The sequence below is a fragment of the Etheostoma spectabile genome, unplaced genomic scaffold, assembly GCF_008692095.1.
Source record: "Etheostoma spectabile isolate EspeVRDwgs_2016 unplaced genomic scaffold, UIUC_Espe_1.0 scaffold00018902, whole genome shotgun sequence".
NCBI classification, from domain to species: domain Eukaryota; kingdom Metazoa; phylum Chordata; class Actinopteri; order Perciformes; family Percidae; genus Etheostoma; species Etheostoma spectabile.
This window is the reverse complement of record NW_022604555.1, coordinates 1-18,111: the sequence shown is the minus strand read 5'-3', so window position 1 is coordinate 18,111 and position 18,111 is coordinate 1. Positions and strand designations below refer to the sequence as shown.

The 18,111-nt window shown below is 43.9% G+C and overlaps 11 non-coding genes across 11 annotated transcripts; all 11 read right to left on the bottom strand.

Annotated features, from left to right (window-relative positions):
* Positions 1 to 905: 905 nt before the first annotated feature.
* On the bottom strand, positions 906 to 979 carry trnai-aau (transfer RNA isoleucine (anticodon AAU)). The gene has a single exon. It is a non-coding gene; the product is annotated as a tRNA-Ile (tRNA).
* A 1,211-nt stretch (positions 980 to 2,190) lies between these two features.
* trnar-ucg (transfer RNA arginine (anticodon UCG)) lies at positions 2,191 to 2,263 on the bottom strand. The gene has a single exon. It is a non-coding gene; the product is annotated as a tRNA-Arg (tRNA).
* A 403-nt stretch (positions 2,264 to 2,666) lies between these two features.
* On the bottom strand, positions 2,667 to 2,739 carry trnai-aau (transfer RNA isoleucine (anticodon AAU)). The gene has a single exon. It is a non-coding gene; the product is annotated as a tRNA-Ile (tRNA).
* A 531-nt stretch (positions 2,740 to 3,270) lies between these two features.
* Positions 3,271 to 3,342, bottom strand: trnar-ucg (transfer RNA arginine (anticodon UCG)). Its single transcript has one exon. It is a non-coding gene; the product is annotated as a tRNA-Arg (tRNA).
* Positions 3,343 to 3,746: 404 nt separating this feature from the next.
* trnai-aau (transfer RNA isoleucine (anticodon AAU)) lies at positions 3,747 to 3,820 on the bottom strand. Its single transcript has one exon. It is a non-coding gene; the product is annotated as a tRNA-Ile (tRNA).
* Positions 3,821 to 4,706: 886 nt separating this feature from the next.
* On the bottom strand, positions 4,707 to 4,780 carry trnai-aau (transfer RNA isoleucine (anticodon AAU)). Its single transcript has one exon. It is a non-coding gene; the product is annotated as a tRNA-Ile (tRNA).
* A 530-nt stretch (positions 4,781 to 5,310) lies between these two features.
* Positions 5,311 to 5,383, bottom strand: trnar-ucg (transfer RNA arginine (anticodon UCG)). The gene has a single exon. It is a non-coding gene; the product is annotated as a tRNA-Arg (tRNA).
* Positions 5,384 to 5,791: 408 nt separating this feature from the next.
* trnai-aau (transfer RNA isoleucine (anticodon AAU)) lies at positions 5,792 to 5,865 on the bottom strand. The gene has a single exon. It is a non-coding gene; the product is annotated as a tRNA-Ile (tRNA).
* Positions 5,866 to 6,399: 534 nt separating this feature from the next.
* trnar-ucg (transfer RNA arginine (anticodon UCG)) lies at positions 6,400 to 6,472 on the bottom strand. Its single transcript has one exon. It is a non-coding gene; the product is annotated as a tRNA-Arg (tRNA).
* Positions 6,473 to 6,878: 406 nt separating this feature from the next.
* On the bottom strand, positions 6,879 to 6,951 carry trnai-aau (transfer RNA isoleucine (anticodon AAU)). Its single transcript has one exon. It is a non-coding gene; the product is annotated as a tRNA-Ile (tRNA).
* A 9,917-nt stretch (positions 6,952 to 16,868) lies between these two features.
* Positions 16,869 to 16,943, bottom strand: trnai-aau (transfer RNA isoleucine (anticodon AAU)). Its single transcript has one exon. It is a non-coding gene; the product is annotated as a tRNA-Ile (tRNA).
* Positions 16,944 to 18,111: the final 1,168 nt, after the last annotated feature.

Genomic DNA, 18,111 nt, shown 5'->3' with positions numbered 1-18,111 from the left:
GCATATGTTTCTGTACTTGCTAAAAATGACATGGGAAGCAGAGCTATAGAGATTTAGACTTACGATGTGTTAATGGACTATTTGTGCAAACAAAGGTGGATATAGCTGATCTTGGGCGTAGGGTATGGCAATTTTAGTACCCCAAAGTTTCTGCAGGTGCTTAGCATTTTTTAGCACCCCACTCCAACCTCTGAGCTAACCGGCCTGCTTTTCACCTGTGAAAGGAGAAAATTGTCACAGAAAAAAAACAAGGCGAATCCAGCAAAATTGGGCCAGTTCTGGATGGGCTACTGGCTGTGTATGGTTTGTAGGGATGCACATGTTTTTGGCCTTGCTAAAAATTACAGGGAAAGCAGAGTTCTTGAGTCCAAAACAAGATGAAGACAATTTGCTTTTGTTCTTTAAGTCATTAGGAACTTTTAACCACGAAGGGACTTGAACCCCCAATCTTCTGATCCGAAGTCAGAACGCCTTGTCCATTAGGCCACATGGTTGTGCTATAGTATCATTTCTAAAGTGTGTTTCGGTGCTTGGCATTTTTTTCGCACCACATTCAAACAACTGAGCTAACGGCCTGCTTTTTAACCAATTTAAAAAAGACAAATGTCAGATAACCAAGGCCAAGGCACAGAGCAAAATTGGTCAAGTTCTGGATGGGCTACGTGGCTGTGTATGGTTTCTAGGGACTGCATAGAATTTTGGCCTTGCCAAATATGACATGGAAAGCAGACCTTTAGAGTCCAAATCAAGATAGAACATGCTTCAACACATAGTTATTTACATTGGACAGTAAACATGACGAATGTTTCAATTGCTAAGCACACATGCTTACAACTATCTCTGACTTTGCAGGCTAATGTGACATGTGCACTGCAAGTGCACGCACAATGCTTATTGAGCATGGCTGGACAGTATGGGGATTGAACCCAGGACCTTGGCGTTATTAGCACAACGCTCTGACCATCTGAGCTAACCGGCCTGCCTTTGACCTCTTTTAAAAAGAATAATGTCCAGAAAAAAAACAAGGTGAAATCGGGCAAAATCAGGCCCGTTCTGTATGGCTACCTGGTTGTGTATGGTTTGTAGGGATATATATGTGTCTTTCCTTGCTAAAAATGACATGAAAGCCGAGCTATAGACATTGAGACTTACGTTGCGTTAATGGCCTATTTGTGCAAACAAAAGGTGGATATAAATGATCTTGGGCGTAGGGTTCGGCAATTTTAGTACCCCTTAAGTGTCTGTAGGTGCTTTGCATTTTTAGCACCCAACTCAACCATCTGAGCTAACCAGCCTGTCCAGAAAAAAACAAGCAAAATCAAGCAAAATTGGGCCAGTTCGGGATGGGCTACCTGGCTGTGTAGGGTTTGTAGGGATGCATATGTTTTTGGCCTTGCCAAAAATGACACAGAAAGCCGACCTATAGAGTCCAAATCAAGATAAAACATGCTTCCACTTTGTTTTTTAAGTTGGACCAGAGTGTGATTCAGATTTGCACTCGCTAAACAGGCAACCATCTCTGACTTTGCAGGGTAATGTGACGGTACACTGCAAGTGCATACAAAATGCTAAATAAACTGGATGCCAGTATGGGGATTGAACCCATGGACCTTGGCGTTTTAGCACCACCGCTCTGACCATCTGAGCTAACCGGCCTGTTTTTTAGCTGTTTAAAAAAAGCAAATGTCCAGAAACAAATAAGGCGAAATCGAGCAAAATTGGGCCACTTCTGGATAGGCTACCTGGCTGTGTAATGTGTTTGTAGGGATGCATATGTTTCTGTACTTGCTAAAATGACATGGGAAGCAGAGCTATAGAGATTTAGACTTACGATGTGTTAATGGACTATTTGTGCAAACAAAAGGTGGATATAGATGATCTTGGGCGTAGGGTATGGCAATTTTAGTACCCCTAAAGTTTCTGCAGGTGCTTAGCATTTTTAGCACCCCACTCAAACCATCTGAGCTAACCGGCCTGTTTTTCACCTGTGTAAAGGAGAAAATTGTCCAGAAAAAAACAAGGCGAAATCCAGCAAAATTGGGCCAGTTCTGGATGGCTACCTGGCTGTGTATGGTTTGTAGGGATGCACATGTTTTTGGCCTTGCTAAAAATTACAGGGAAAGCAGAGTTCTTGAGTCCAAAACAAGATGAAGACAATTTGCTTTTGTTCTTTAAGTCATTAGGAACATTTAACCACGAAGGGACTTGAACCCTCAATCTTCTGATCCGAAGTCAGACGCCTTGTCCATTAGGCCACATGGTTGTGCTATAGTATCATTTCTAAAGTGTGTTTCGGTGCTTGGCATTTTTAGCACCACATTCAAAACACTGAGCTAACGGGCCTGCTTTTTAACCATTTAAGAAAGACAAATGTCCAGAAATAACCAAGGCCAGCAGGAGCAAAATTGGTCAAGTTCTGGATGGCTACGTTGCTGTGTATGGTTTCTAGGACTGCATCTAATTCTGGCCTTGCCAAATATGACATGGAAAGCAGACCTTTAGAGTCCAATCAAGATAGAACATGCTTCCACATAGTTATTTACATTGGACAGTAACATGACGAATGTTTCAATTGCTAAGCACACATGCTTACAACTATCTCTGACTTTGCAGGCTAATGTGACATGTGCACTGCAAGTGCACGCACAACGCTTATTGAGCATGGCTGGCCAGTATGGGGATTGAACCCATGACCTTGGCGTTATTAGCACCACGCTCTGACCATCTGAGCTAACCGCCTACCTTTTACCTCTTTTAAAAGAATACTGTCCAGAAAAAAAACAAGGCGAAATCGGGCAAAATCAGGCCATTTGTGTATGGCTACCTGGTTGTGTATGGTTTGTAGGGATACATATGTGTCTTTCCTTGCTAAAAATGACATGGAAACCGAGCTATAGACATTGAGACTTACGATGTGTTAATGGCCTATTTGTGCAAACAAAAGGTGGATATAGATGATCTTGGGCGTAGGGTATGGCAATTTTAGTACCCCTAAGTTTCTGCAGGTGCTTAGCATTTTTAGCACCCCACTCAAACCATCTGAGCTGACCGGCCTGCTTTTCACCTGTGTAAAGGAGAAAATTGTCCAGAAAAAAAACAAGGCGAAATCCAACAAAATTGGGCCAGTTCTGGATGTGATACCTGGCTGTGTATGGTTTGTAGGGATGCACATGTTTTGGCCTTGCTAAAAATTACAGGGAAAGCAGAGTTCTTGAGTCCAAAACAGATGAGAGACAATTTGCTTTTGTTCTTTAAGTCATTAGGAACTTTTAACCACGAAGGGACTTGAACCCTTATCTTCTGATCCGAAGTCAGACGCCTTGTCCATTAGGCCACATGGTTGTGCTATAGTATCATTTCTAAAGTGTGTTTCGGTGCTTGGCATTTTTAGCACCACATTCAAAACAACTGAGCTAACGGGCCTGCTTTTTAACCGTTTAAAAAAGACAAATGTCCAGAAATAACCAAGGCCAGCAGGAGCAAATTGGTCCAGTTCTGGATGGGCTACGTGGCTGTGTATGGTTTCTAGGGACTGCATATATTTTGGCCTTGCCAAATATGACATGGAAAGCAGACCTTTAGAGTCCAAATCAAGATAGAACATGCTTCCACATAGTTATTTACATTGGACAGTAACATGAGAATGTTTCAATTGCTAAGCACACATGCTTACAACTATCTCTGACTTTGCAGGCTAATGTGACATGTGCACTGCAAGTGCACGCACAACGCTTATTGAGCATGGCTGGCCAGTATGGGGATTGAACCCATGACCTTGGCGTTATTAGCACCACGCTCTGACCATCTGAGCTAACCGGCCTGCCTTTTACCTCTTTAAAAAGAATAATGTCCAGAAAAAAACAAGGTGAAATCGGGCAAAATCAGGCCAGTTCTGTATGGCTACCTGGTTGTGTATGGTTTGTAGGGATATATATGTGTCTTTCCTTGCTAAAAATGACATGGAAAGCCGAGCTATAGACATTGAGACTTACGTTGCGTTAATGGCCTATTGTGCAAACAAAAGGTGGATATAAATGATCTTGGGCGTAGGGTTCGGCAATTTAGTACCCTTAAGTGTCTGTAGGTGCTTTGCATTTTTAGCACCCAACTCAAACCATCTGAGCTAACCAGCTGTCCAGAAAAAAACAAGGCAAAATCAAGCAAAATTGGGCCAGTTCTGGATGGCTACCTGGCTGTGTAGGGTATGTAGGGATGCATATGTGTCTTTCTTGCTAAAATGACATGGAAAGCCGAGCTATAGACATTGAGACTTACGTTGCGTTAATGGCCTATTTGTGCAAACAAAAGGTGGATATAAATGATCTTGGGCGTAGGGTTCGGCAATTTTAGTACCCCTTAAGTGTCTGCAGGTGCTTTGCATTTTTAGCACCCAACTCAAACCATCTGAGCTAACCAGCCTGTCCAGAAAAAAACAAGGCAAAATCAAGCAAATTGGGCCAGTTCTGGATGGGCTACCTGGCTGTGTAGGGTTTGTAGGGATGCATATGTTTTTGGCCTTGCCAAAATGACACAGAAAGCAGACCTATAGAGTCCAATCAAGATAAAACATGCTTCCACTTTGTTTTTTAAGTTGGACCAGAGTGTGAGTCAGATTTGCACTCACTAAACAGGCAACCATCTCTGACTTTGCAGGGTAATGTGACGTGTACACTGCAAGTGCATACAAAATGCTAAATAAACATGGCTGGCCAGTATGGGGATTGAACCCATGACCTTGGCGTTATTAGCACCACGCTCTGACCATCTGAGCTAACCGGCCTGTTTTTTAGCTGTTTAAAAAGCAAATGTCCAGAAACAAATAAGGCGAAATCGAGCAAAATTGGGCCACTTCTGATAGGCTACCTGGCTGTGTAATGTTTGTAGGGATGCATATGTTTCTGTACTTGCTAAAAATGACATGGGAAGCAGAGCTATAGAGATTTAGACTTACGATGTGTTAATGGACTATTTGTGCAAACAAAAGGTGGGTATAGATGATCTTGGGCGTAGGGTATGGCAATTTTAGTACCCCTAAAGTTTCTGCAGGTGCTTAGCATTTTTAGCACCCCACTCAACCATCTGAGCTAACCGGCCTGCTTTTCACCTGTGTAAAGGAGAAAATTGTCCAGAAAAAAAACAAGGCGAAATCCAGCAAAATTGGCCAGTTCTGGATGGGCTACCTGGCTGTGTATGGTTTGTAGGGATGCACATGTTTTTGGCCTTGCTAAAATTACAGGGAAAGCAGAGTTCTTGAGTCCAAAACAAGATGAAAGACAATTTGCTTTTGTTCTTTAAGTCATTAGGAACTTTTAACCACGAAGGGACTTGAACCCTCAATCTTCTGATCCGAAGTCAGACGCCTTGTCCATTAGGCCACATGGTTGTGCTATAGTATCATTTCTAAAGTGTGTTTCGGTGCTTGGCATTTTTAGCACCACATTCAAAACAACTGAGCTAACGGGCCTGCTTTTTAAACCATTTAAAAAAGACAAATGTCCAGAAATAACCAAGGCCAGCAGGAGCAAAATTGGTCCAGTTCTGGATGGGCTACGTGGCTGTGTATGGTTTCTAGGGACTGCATATAATTTTGGCCTTGCCAAATATGACATGGAAAGCAGACCTTTAGAGTCCAAATCAAGATAGAACATGCTTCCACATAGTTATTTACATTGGACAGTAACATGACGAATGTTTCAATTGCTAAGCACACATGCTTACAACTATCTCTGACTTTGCAGGCTAATGTGACATGTGCACTGCAAGTGCACGCACAACGCTTATTGAGCATGGCTGGCCAGTATGGGGATTGAACCCATGACCTTGGCGTTATTAGCACCACGCTCTGACCATCTGAGCTAACCGGCCTGCCTTTTACCTCTTTTAAAAAGAATACTGTCCAGAAAAAAAACAAGGCGAAATCGGGCAAAATCAGGCCATTTGTGTATGGCTACCTGGTTGTGTATGGTTTGTAGGGATACATATGTGTCTTTCCTTGCTAAAAATGACATGGAAAGCCGAGCTATAGACATTGAGACTTACGATGTGTTAATGGCCTATTTGTGCAAACAAAAGGTGGATATAGATGATCTTGGGCGTAGGGTATGGCAATTTTAGTACCCCTAAAGTTTCTGCAGGTGCTTATTATTTTAGCACCCCACTCAAACCATCTGAGCTGACCGGCCTGCTTTTCACCTGTGTAAGGAGAAAATTGTCCAGAAAAAAAACAAGGCGAAATCCAGCAAAATTGGGCCAGTTCTGGATGTGATACCTGGCTGTGTATGGTTTGTAGGGATGCACATGTTTTTGGCCTTGCTAAAAATTACAGGGAAAGCAGAGTTCTTGAGTCCAAAACAAGATGAGAGACAATTTGCTTTTGTTCTTTAAGTCATTAGGAACTTTTAACCACGAAGGGACTTGAACCCTTAATCTTCTGATCCGAAGTCAGACGCCTTGTCCATTAGGCCACATGGTTGTGCTATAGTATCATTTCTAAAGTGTGTTTCGGTGCTTGGCATTTTTAGCACCACTTCAAAACAACTGAGCTAACGGGCCTGCTTTTTAACCGTTTAAAAAAGACAAATGTCCAGAAATAACCAAGGCCAGCAGGAGCAAAATTGGTCCAGTTCTGGATGGGCTACGTGGCTGTGTATGGTTTCTAGGGACTGCATATAATTTTGGCCTTGCCAAATATGACATGGAAAGCAGACCTTTAGAGTCCAAATCAAGATAGAACATGCTTCCACATAGTTATTTACATTGGACAGTAACATGACGAATGTTTCAATTGCTAAGCACACATGCTTACAACTATCTCTGACTTTGCAGGCTAATGTGACATGTGCACTGCAAGTGCACGCACAACGCTTATTGAGCATGGCTGGCCAGTATGGGGATTGAACCCATGACCTTGCGTTATTAGCACCACGCTCTGACCATCTGAGCTAACCGGCCTGCCTTTTACCTCTTTTAAAAAGAATATGTCCAGAAAAAAAACAGGTGAAATCGGGCAAAATCAGGCCAGTTCTGTATGGCTACCTGGTTGTGTATGTTTGTAGGGATTATATGTGTCTTTCCTTGCTAAAAATGACATGGAAAGCCGAGCTATAGACATTGAGACTTACGTTGCGTTAATGGCCTATTTGTGCAAACAAAAGGTGGATATAAATGATCTTGGGCGTAGGGTTCGGCAATTTTAGTACCCCTTAAGTGTCTGCAGGTGCTTTGCATTTTTAGCACCCCACTCAAACCATCTGAGCTAACCAGCCTGTCCAGAAAAAAACAAGGCAAAATCAAGCAAAATTGGGCCAGTTCTGGATGGGCTACCTGGCTGTGTAGGGTTTGTAGGGATGCATATGTTTTTGGCCTTGCCAAAAATGACACAGAAAGCAGACCTATAGAGTCCAAATCAAGATAAAACATGCTTCCACTTTGTTTTTTAAGTTGGACCAGAGTGTGAGTCAGATTTGCACTCGCTAAACAGGCAACAATCTCTGACTTTGCAGGGTAATGTGACGTGTACACTGCAAATGCATACAAAATGCTAAATAAACATGGCTGGCCAGTATGGGGATTGAACCCATGACCTTGTGTAACGGGTTGTAAATAGGTTGTTAAATTCCTGCATATATGGGAACAGCGCCACCTGCTGGTGTCACTTTCTCAATGCGCCGCAGGGTTAAAGATAGGGAATTATGGGTAATCCACAGCAGAACTTCTGATAACTGCTGTGGTAAGTTGCATGTTACACGCTGCAGAGACAATATTAGCTAAAAAAACGTTTTAAAGCCACTACACAATGTTTAATTTTATTGTATTATTTTTGTATTGTACTTTAGCGCTCAATGCCGTTAGTTTGGCGTCGTTTGAAGCATTCGTTTTGAATTTAGAGCCAAATGTTAAATTAGCTAACTCTACATTGCTTCTTGCTAACTCAATGTGTGTGTGTAGGGTTTGTCTCCGGGTGTCGACGTGCTCGCCCTGATTTCACTTGATTTTCCCATGTGCAGGTAACAGTTATTGAATTTGTTGTTACTTTTATGTAGTGCAATGTTAATGAAAATGTATAGTGTTAATGTAGGTGCTGTATTCTGGTGTTGGAGAGCGGTAGCCTACTGTTTAAATATTGTATTGGCATACAATAGAAATTTGGGAGGTTAGGATTTTATTTAATTTTAGATTACTGTGAAACCATTTTTGTTATAATTCTTGTAAAAAAATCCACTATACGATCACAGACATTTAAGAATAAATGGGCAGAACTTCTGATAACTGCTGTGGGTTTGTGTCTCCGTGGTGTCGACGTGCTCGCCCTGATTTCACTTGATTTTCCCATGTGCAGACGCAGACGCAGCCTCACATACACAACTCAGCGAGACTGGCTGTAGAGGACCATTAGAGTAGTCCCACAACCGTCACATTGGTGCCGTGACTGCCGTTAAGTGAGTGGACGTCTGCCTGCCGTCGACGGACCGCGGTGGCTACGTTTGGACATCGTGGACTGTGGTCTCGTGAAGGACATCTCTCAGCGTTATCCTTTACACGTTGGAACGGACTCTAGCTCTGCTCTATTTTTGTTTTTATTTTGGGTCAGTTTATTCTGCTTTTGCTCTTGTTAGCCTGTAGTCATAATGAGTGATACTACACTTGATTCGCCAGCTCGTACTCTAGTTTCTGTTGGTAGGGGGAGGGGTGTAATGCAGATACCTGCTTCCTTTCTGGATAGTCCTGTTATTAACAGTAACGCTGCATTAAGTGTAAATAGGGTTGATTTTTCGACTGGTCCCCCTGACATTACTGATGTACGTAACCCACATAGGCAACCAGTCACTAGTTCAACACCACACACTGACCATGTTGCCCCTGACTTATTAGATCGAGTTGGCTCAATTGCCCAAATGATTGGAGAACAAATTGCAGACAGTATTATGTCTCGCCTTAACCCATCTAGCCTGGGGTCAGACACACACAGCAATCTGCATACTGACAGTAACACGCTGACTCGACCTTCCAACGCTGTGGACATATCCCAGACTCATTTGGTCACACACAGAAACGTCAAAGAGCCTCCTTCCTTCAGAGGGGACGCATCTGACTCAGTTGACATCGAGGAGTGGGAAGATTTTATGAGGACTTTCGTTAAGAAGGGAAACATGAATGCTGACGAACATGTTGAGGAGATGCTTGTTCACCTGCGGGGTAGAGCAAAGGACGTAGTCAAATTTTGGATTAGAAACAGTGAGTCTAACATCCAAATAAGCCCCAATGCTATTTACAGTCTGCTACGCAAGCATTTCAGTTGCAGTCAGTACTCACCAGTTCCCCTCTCTGACTTTTACACCACTTTGCCTACTGAGAATGAAGAGCCTTACGATTACTGGTTGAGGCTGAACAAAGCAGCAGATGTAGCCTCTGAATGTCTAAGGGAGCAAGGCAAATCGTTTGACAACCCAGGGACAGAGGTTGCCCATATGTTCATCCGCCATTGTCCCAGTAAAGATCTGGCCTTGACCTTCCGATCCAAGTCCATTGACAAGTGGTCAGCCCATGAAGTGCTGTGTTAAACGCCCATAAATCAGAGTCCAGCTTCAGACCTGCTAGCTCAACGTGTTGTGGCAGGACGGATAAAGTAAATGCTTACAAAGTTGATGTTAATACAGCTTCTGTCGCTTGCCATGACTCTGGATCACAGCAATGTGGTTATTCAGACCAAGCTAATCTGGAGAAAGTGATTGACATGCTGGAGAAAGTTTTGATGCGCAGTTCAAGCGTACGGCAGCCTAACTCAAGCCGACGCAACTCCAGGCTTCCGAGAATCGAAGGCTTGGACGCTTTACCCTGTGCTGTCTGTAACGATGGAGCTCACTCTGCCCTAGTCCACTGCCGTGAGCATCGCCTCTGTTTTCAGTGCCTGTCACCTGGTCATTCCCGACGCAACTGTCCAGTGTCACGGGTTACTCTACCGCCATCTAATCAGGGAAACTAACAGATCTGCGCGAAGGGGAGGACAGTGCAGATCTAATTAGTCAGCCTCCCATTTGTGATACTGAAGATTACGAGTCTGTGTATGAAGTACATAAAAGTATTGCCCCTTCTGATAAGACTGTTATTTTTCAATGCTTGCAGCACGTTCCCATGACTGACAGTCTGTTCTATACCTCTGTGTCCACTGAAAATGGCCCAACACTGAAAGCACTGATTGACAGCGGGTCTATGGCATGCACCATAAGCAAAGCAGTTGAAGCTGACCTGTTAAAAGCCAATCCTAACCTGATAAAGACCTCTGCAGATCAAGTTGTCGTTGTCGGATGTGGTGGTCACCAAGTCACCCCCACAGGGATATATGATGTCACAGTCTCTGTTTATGGATGTAAAATGATGATTCCTGTTTTGGTTGTGCCAGGCCAGACAGAACAACTGATTCTTGGCAGCAATGCAATCAAGTCCCTGTTGGCCCTACTGAGGACCACCGTCGGCTACTGGAAGTTGATGACCATGCCAAGCGGAGATGGGGTGGATGAGTCCTTCCAGTTTTTGTCGTTGCTTTCTAACACAGTGAGATGGAAGGGTGATATTGCGCCTGAAAAAGTGGGTACAGCCAAACTTACAGGCAGTGTAACGTTGCAGCCACAGAGTGAATATCTAGTTTGGGGTAAACTCCCTAGCAAGGCCATAGTGTCTGTGGGTAGTACTGTAGTCATAGAGCCCACTCAGTCTAACTCCAGGCCCAAACAGCTCTTGGTTGGCCGAGTCATCGCACCACTATTTGGTGATGGCTTAGTCCCAGTTAAACTAGTCAACCCCACCAATCGCCCTGTGACACTGAGAAGGAATGCAAAAATCGCTGATGTTTCTCCGTGTGTTGCAGTAGAGGATTTCCAAGATGTTGAAAGTGTCCAGTGTAACGTACAATCGACTTCCCAGTCCTGTCACATCCCGGTACAACCTCTTAAGTCAGAGAAAGAGATGACCGACATTCTGAGGGACCTGGGATTGACCGATTTGGACGTAAGTGCATGTGAAGTGTCTCTTGAGTGGAAGAACAAACTCCTCAACATCATCACAGCACACCAGTCCATATTCTCAAGGAACAAGATGGATTGTGGTATGGCCAAAGATTTTGTACATAGGATTCGTCTGGTGGATGATAAGCCGTTTCGTCTCCCTTACCGCAGGGTACCACCAAGTCACTATGAGAAGCTGCGGACAGCCCTGAATGACATGGAGGAGAGTGGCATAATTAGGAAGTCTACCAGTGAGTATGCCTCTCCTCTAGTACTTGTGTGGAAGAAGAATGGCGACCCCAGGATCTGTAATGATTTCAGATGGCTCAACGCCAGGACGATAAAAGATGCTCATCCTTTACCGCACCAGTCAGACGCCCTTGCCGCCCTAGGTGGAAATGCTTTCTTCTCCACTATGGACCTGACATCTGGCTTTTACAACGTGCCACTCCATGAGGATGACAAAAAGTATACAGCATTCTCGTCTCCATTTGGACTCCACGAATACAATCGCATGCCTCAAGGTCTCACAAACAGTCCCGCTACGTTCATGCGGATGATGATGTCGATCTTCGGGGACAAAAACTTCACCAGTTTGTTGTGTTACCTTGACGATCTTTTGGTCTTCGCTCCTACAGAGCAGCTCGCGCTTGACCGGCTGGAGATGGTGTTTTCTCGATTGAAGACTCACAATCTGAAGCTCTCGCCAAAGAAATGTAACTTCCTGAGAAGGTCTGTGAAATTTCTGGGCCACATCGTATGTGAAGACGGAGTTTGCACTGACCCAGAGAAAGTTCAGGCCATCTCTGATGTGCAGGTGTCTGATTTGATGGACTCCGATGGCATCACTCCTTGTCCTAAGAAAATCAGATCATTTTTAGGGATGGTCTTGTATTACCAACATTTCATTGAAAAATGTTCAGCTAAGGCCAAACCCCTCTTCAAGCTCATCTCCCAGCCAGACACACAGTGCTCCAAAAAGAGAGGAAGACATCCTAAAAAGAAAGTTTTACATGTTAAGCTCACACAATCAGACTGGACTGAGGAATGCAAATGTGCATTTGAGACTCTAAAACATGACTTGCTCACGAGTGTGACGTTAGCTCACCCTGACTTCGATGACCATTTCATATTGGCTGTGGATGCGTCTTTTGATGGGTTGGGAGCAGTACTCTCACAGATTCCTAGAGGCAGCAACATGGCAAGGCCAGTGGCTTTTGCGAGCAAGACACTTTCACGCTCTCAGATGAACTACCCCGCGCACAGGCTCGAGTTTTTAGCCTTAAAATGGGCAGTATGTGACAAATTCCATTACTGGTTGAAAGGTCGTCACTTTACAGCTTGGACTGACAACAACCCGCTCACATACATACTCACCAAACCAAGACTTGATGCATGTGAACAGCGTTGGGTAGCAAAACTAGCATCCTACAGTTTCGATCTGAAGTATGTGCCAGGAGCTAAAAACGTAGTTGCTGATGCACTCAGCAGGGAACCCTTTGTCCAGTCCACTGTCAGTCATCGCCTTGTGACAGAGCCGTACCATGCTTTGTTAACCAACTGAATGGTGTGATGGATGAAACAGTTCAAGATGCTTTCAGATACTCAAATAACTGTCAACTTGTAAGCACAGATGTTGAACCTAGCTCTGATCACTCCCCCCGCTTTCCCAGGGCGAGTTAGCGTCTCAAGAAATCTCCGCCCTCTTTGATGCTCATTGCTCTGGTGGGACGAGCCGTGTGATGGGGACGGGAGTCATCCCTCATCTGGGGACAGAGGATTGTGCCACTGCTCTGCCTAAAAGCACCCTTCTGACTATGCAGGAGCAGGACAGCACAGTGAGTAGAGTGGTTCACTATGTCCAGAGACACAAGAGACCTAACAAACGTGAGCGCGCGAAGGAGCCTCGTAGTGTAATCAAGTTGCTCAAACATTGGAACAAACTCACATTGCGAGATGGACTGCTTTTTAAAGTGAAAAGAGATCACAACATGAACAACAAGCTCTACCAGTTCATTGTACCAGATAGCATGAAACAACAGGTGCTAGATGGTATACACGATGCCGCAGGTCACCAAGGACGTTCACGTACACTCTCATTGGCCAGACACAGGTTTTTTTGGACAGGCATGACACATGACATTGTGCATTATGTCAGAAACTGTCAGCGTTGTATTGTTGGTAAGACGCCGGAGCCTCATGCTCGCGCTCCTCTGGAGAACATTCACACCACAGAGCCCATGGAATTGATCTGCATTGATTTCTGGACAGCAGAGCAGGGAGACAAGTCTGTAGATGTTCTCGTAGCAACGGATCATTTCACCAAGATGGCATTTGCTTTTCCTTGTAAAAACCAGTCAGCAAAACAAGTTGCTCACCGCTTATGGAATGATATTTTCTGCATATATGGCTTTCCAAAGCGTGTGCATTCTGATCAGGGTGCTAATTTCGAAAGCAAACTCATAAAGGAGCTGTTGGACATGGCTGGGATAAAGAAATCACACAACACCCCTTACCACCCGATGGGTAACGGGATCACAGAGCGTTTCAACAGAACCTTGGGGAGCATGATCAGAGCCTTACCCCCCAAGTCCAAAGCAAAGTGGCCCCAGTCATTAAAGGTGCTGACTTTCTGTTATAACTGCACTGTCCATGAAACAACAGGCTTCGCACCTTTTTACCTCATGTTTGGGAGGATTCCCAGACTCCCAATCGATGTGATGTTCCAACATGCTCTAAAGAACGATTGTGTTGTCACCCATTCAGAGTTTGTGTCCCACCTCAAAAGAGACCTGAGTGAGGCAGCAGCAGTTGCACAGAGGCACAGTTCAGCTGAACAGGCTCGTCATGCCAAGCTCTACGACCGCAAGGTAAAAGGCTCACCATTGACTGTTGGTGACAGAGTCTTACTGGCGAACAGAGGCGAAAGAGGGAAACGGAAAGTTGCAGACAAATGGGAGTCAATTCCTTATGAAGTGTTGTCAGTAAGATCGGCCGTCAATGTCTACCGTGTGAAGGACACAGTCACTGGCAAAGAGAAAACAGTTCACCGGAACCTACTCCTTCCTGTCAGTTTCCTGTTGAGAGACGATGATGTTGACCTGTTGTCTGATTCCCTGTCAGTCGGCGCTGGAAGTGACCATGGTGATGCTCTGCCTCATGACCTACTTGACAGTGATGAAAAGACATTGCAGTGGATTTTGCAATCTGGAAAAGAGGCTGGACCTGATGAAGTTGACTTACCCAGTTCATCCGACGCAGCTAAGACAACTCCTCGTCTGGATGATGTTCCTGATGGCGATGACAGTTCATTCAATGCAGTCGAGAATACTCCTCATGTGGATGATGCTGTTGACAGTCATGGCCAGGACAGTGATGGGAGCCAGTCATCATTCCCGGGTGATCGGTCTGCCCACAGTCACCTCATGCAGCCTCTCACAGACTCGCTAGCTGATGCACACTCACATGTTCCCAGTAGTGCAGTCTCAGAGTCAGTTGAGCCTGTGATTTGCACTCAACCAAAGCAAGTACTCCCAGACCTGACTATGACTAGGTTTGGTAGGACCATTAAACCTCCAAAAGATTACTTTGTGAGATGAACGACCAGGTTGTGGAAGATTCAAAGTCTTCAGTGGTTCTTTTGTTACTTGTGTGAGAAATGTTTTTGCAGTTTAGCCTGAGACTTTATTATGTACTGTATAATTGAGTATTCTTGTTCATGAGTGTAGACAGATACTCAGTTTTTCTCTTGAGTTCTTGAGCTGTGTCCATTAGGAGAGGTGTAAACGGCATCTCTCGTGTCTCTGTTAAGGTTTAGGTTTTGGTACCAGCCTATCCTAGCATATCTCCATGAGGAGAGTTTGTAACTGACTATTACGCAGTAGTGCTCAATGTAATCAATTTTTTTTTTTTTTTTCTGGTTCCTCTGTTTTTTTTGGTTGCGCTTCCCCAATTTGCAGAAATTTAGGGGGGTGTATGTAACGGGTTGTAAATAGGTTGTTAAATTCCTGCATATATGGGAACAGCGCCACCTGCTGGTGTCACTTTCTCAATGCGCCGCACGGTTAAAGATAGGGAATTATGGGTAATCCACAGCAGAACTTCTGATAACTGCTGTGGTAAGTTGCATGTTACACACTGCAGAGACAATATTAGCTAAAAAAACGTTTTAAAGCCACTACACAATGTTTAATTTTATTGTATTATTTTTGTATTGTACTTTAGCGCTCAATGCCGTTAGTTTGGCGTCGTTTGAAGCATTTGTTTTGAATTTAGAGCCAAATGTTAAATTAGCTAACTCTACATTGCTTCTGGCTAACTCAATGTGTGTGTGTAGGGTTTGTGTCTCCGTGGTGTCGACGTGCTCGCCCTGATTTCACTTGATTTTCCCATGTGCAGGTAACAGTTATTGAATTTGTTGTTGACTTTTATGTATGTGCAATGTTAAATGAAAATGTATAGTGTTAATGTAGGTGCTGTATTCTGGTGTTGGAGATGCGGTAGCCTACTGTTTAAAATATTGTATTGGCATACAATAGAAATTTGGGAGGTTAGGATTTTATTTAATTTTAGATTACTGTGAAACCATTTTTGTTATAATTCTTGTAAAAAAATCCACTATACGATCACAGACATTTAAGAATAAATGGGCAGAACTTCTGATAACTGCTGTGGGTTTGTGTCTCCGTGGTGTCGACGTGCTCGCCCTGATTTCACTTGATTTTCCCATGTGCAGACGCAGACGCAGCCTCACATACACAACTCAGCGAGACTGGCTGTAGAGGACCATTAGAGTAGTCCCACAACCGTCACACTTGGCGTTATTAGCACCACGCTCTGACATCTGAGCTAACCGGCCTGTTTTTTACCTGTTCAAAAAGCAAATGTCCAGAAACAAATAAGGCGAAATCGAGCAAAATTGGGCCACTTCTGGATAGGCTACCTGGCTGTGTAATGTTTGTAGGGATGCATATGTTTCTGTACTTGCTAAAAATGACATGGGAAGCAGAGCTATAGAGATTTAGACTTACGATGTTAATGGACTATTTGTGCAAACAAAAGGTGGATATAGATGATCTTGGGCGTAGGGTATGGCAATTTTAGTACCCCTAAAGTTTCTGCAGGTGCTTAGCATTTTTAGCACCCCACTCAAACCATCTGAGCTGACCGGCCTGCTTTTCACCTGTGTAAAGAAGAAAATTGTCCAGAAAAAAAAACAAGGCGAAATCCAGCAAAATTGGGCCAGTTCTGGATGGGCTACCTGGCTGTGTGTATGATTTGTAGGGATGCACATGTTTTTGGCCTTGCTAAAAATTACAGGGAAAGCAGAGTTCTTGAGTCCAAAACAAGATGAAGGACAATTTGCTTTTGTTCTTTAAGTCATTAGGACTTTTAACCACGAAGGGACTTGAACCCTCAATCTTCTGATCCGAAGTCAGACGCCTTGTCCATAGCCACATGGTTGTGCTATAGTATCATTTCTAAAGTGTGTGCCGGTGCTTGGCATTTTTAGCACCACATTCAAAACAACTGAGCTAACGGGCCTGCTTTTTAACCGTTTAAAAAAGACAAATGTCCAGAAATAACCAAGGCCAGCAGGAGCAAAATTGGTCCAGTTCTGGATGGGCTACGTGGCTGTTTATGGTTTCTAGGGACTGCATATAATTTTGGCCTTGCCAAATATGACATGGAAAGCAACCTTTAGAGTCCAAATCAAGATAGAACATGCTTCCACATAGTTATTTCATTGGACAGTAACATGACGAATGTTTCACTTGCTAAGCACACATCCTTACAACTATCTCTGACTTTGCAGGCTAATGTGACATGTGCACTGCAAGTGCACTCACAATGCTTATTGAGCATGGCTGGCCAGTATGGTGGATTGAACCCATGACCTTGGCGTTATTAGCACCACGCTCTGACCATCTGAGCTAACCGGCCTGCCTTAACCTATTTTAAAAAGAATAATGTCCCAAAAAAAAACAAGGTGAAATCGGTCAAAAATCAGCCAGTTCTGTATGGCTACCTGGTTGTGTATGGTTTGTAGGGATACATATTGTGTCTTTCCTTGCTAAAAATGACATGGAAAGCCGAGCTATAGACATTGAGACTTACGATGTGTTAATGGCCTATTTGTGCAAACAAAAGGTGGATATAGATGTCTTGGGCGTAGGGTATGGCAATTTTAGTACCCCTAAAGTTTCTTCTGCAGGTGCTTAGCATTTTTATCACCCCACTCAAACCATCTGAGCTGACCGCCCTGCTTTTCACCTGTGTAAAGGAGAAAATTGTCCATAAAAAAAACAAGGCGAAATCCAGCAAAATTGGGCCAGTTCTGGATGGGCTACCTGGCTGTGGTATGGTTTGTAGGGATGCACATGTTTTTGGCTTGCTAAAAATTACAGGGAAAGCAGAGTTCTTGAGTCCAAAACAAGATGAAAGACAATTTGCTTTTGTTCTTTAAGTCATTAGGAACTTTTAACCACAAAGGGACTTGAACCCTCATCTTCTGATCCGAAGTCAGACGCCTTGCCATTAGGCCACATTTTTGTGCTATAGCATCATTTCTAAGTGTGTGCCGGTGCTTGGCATTTTTAGCACCACATTCAAAACAACTGAGCTAACGGGCCTGCTTTTTAACCGTTTAAAAAAGACAAATGTCCAGAAATAACCAAGGCCAGCAGGAGCAAAATGGTCCCGTTTTGGATGGGCTACGTGCTGTGTATGGTTTCTAGGGACTGCATATAATTTTGGCCTTGCCAAATATGACATGAAAGCAGACCTTTAGAGTCCAAATCAAGATAGAACATGCTTCCCATACTTATTTACATTGGACAGTAACATGACGAATGTTTCAATTGCTAACACACATCCTTAAACTATCTCTGACTTTTCAATCAATTCAATTTTATTTATAGTATCAATTCATAACAAGAGTTATCTCAAGACACGTTACAGATAGACCACACTCCAGAATTTACAAGGACCCAACAGTTCTAATAGTTTCCTCCAGAGCAAGCACAGTGCGACAGTGGCGAGGAAAAACTTCCTTTTAGGCAGAAACCTCGGTCAGACCCAGGCTCTTGGTAGGCGGTGTCTGACGGGCCGG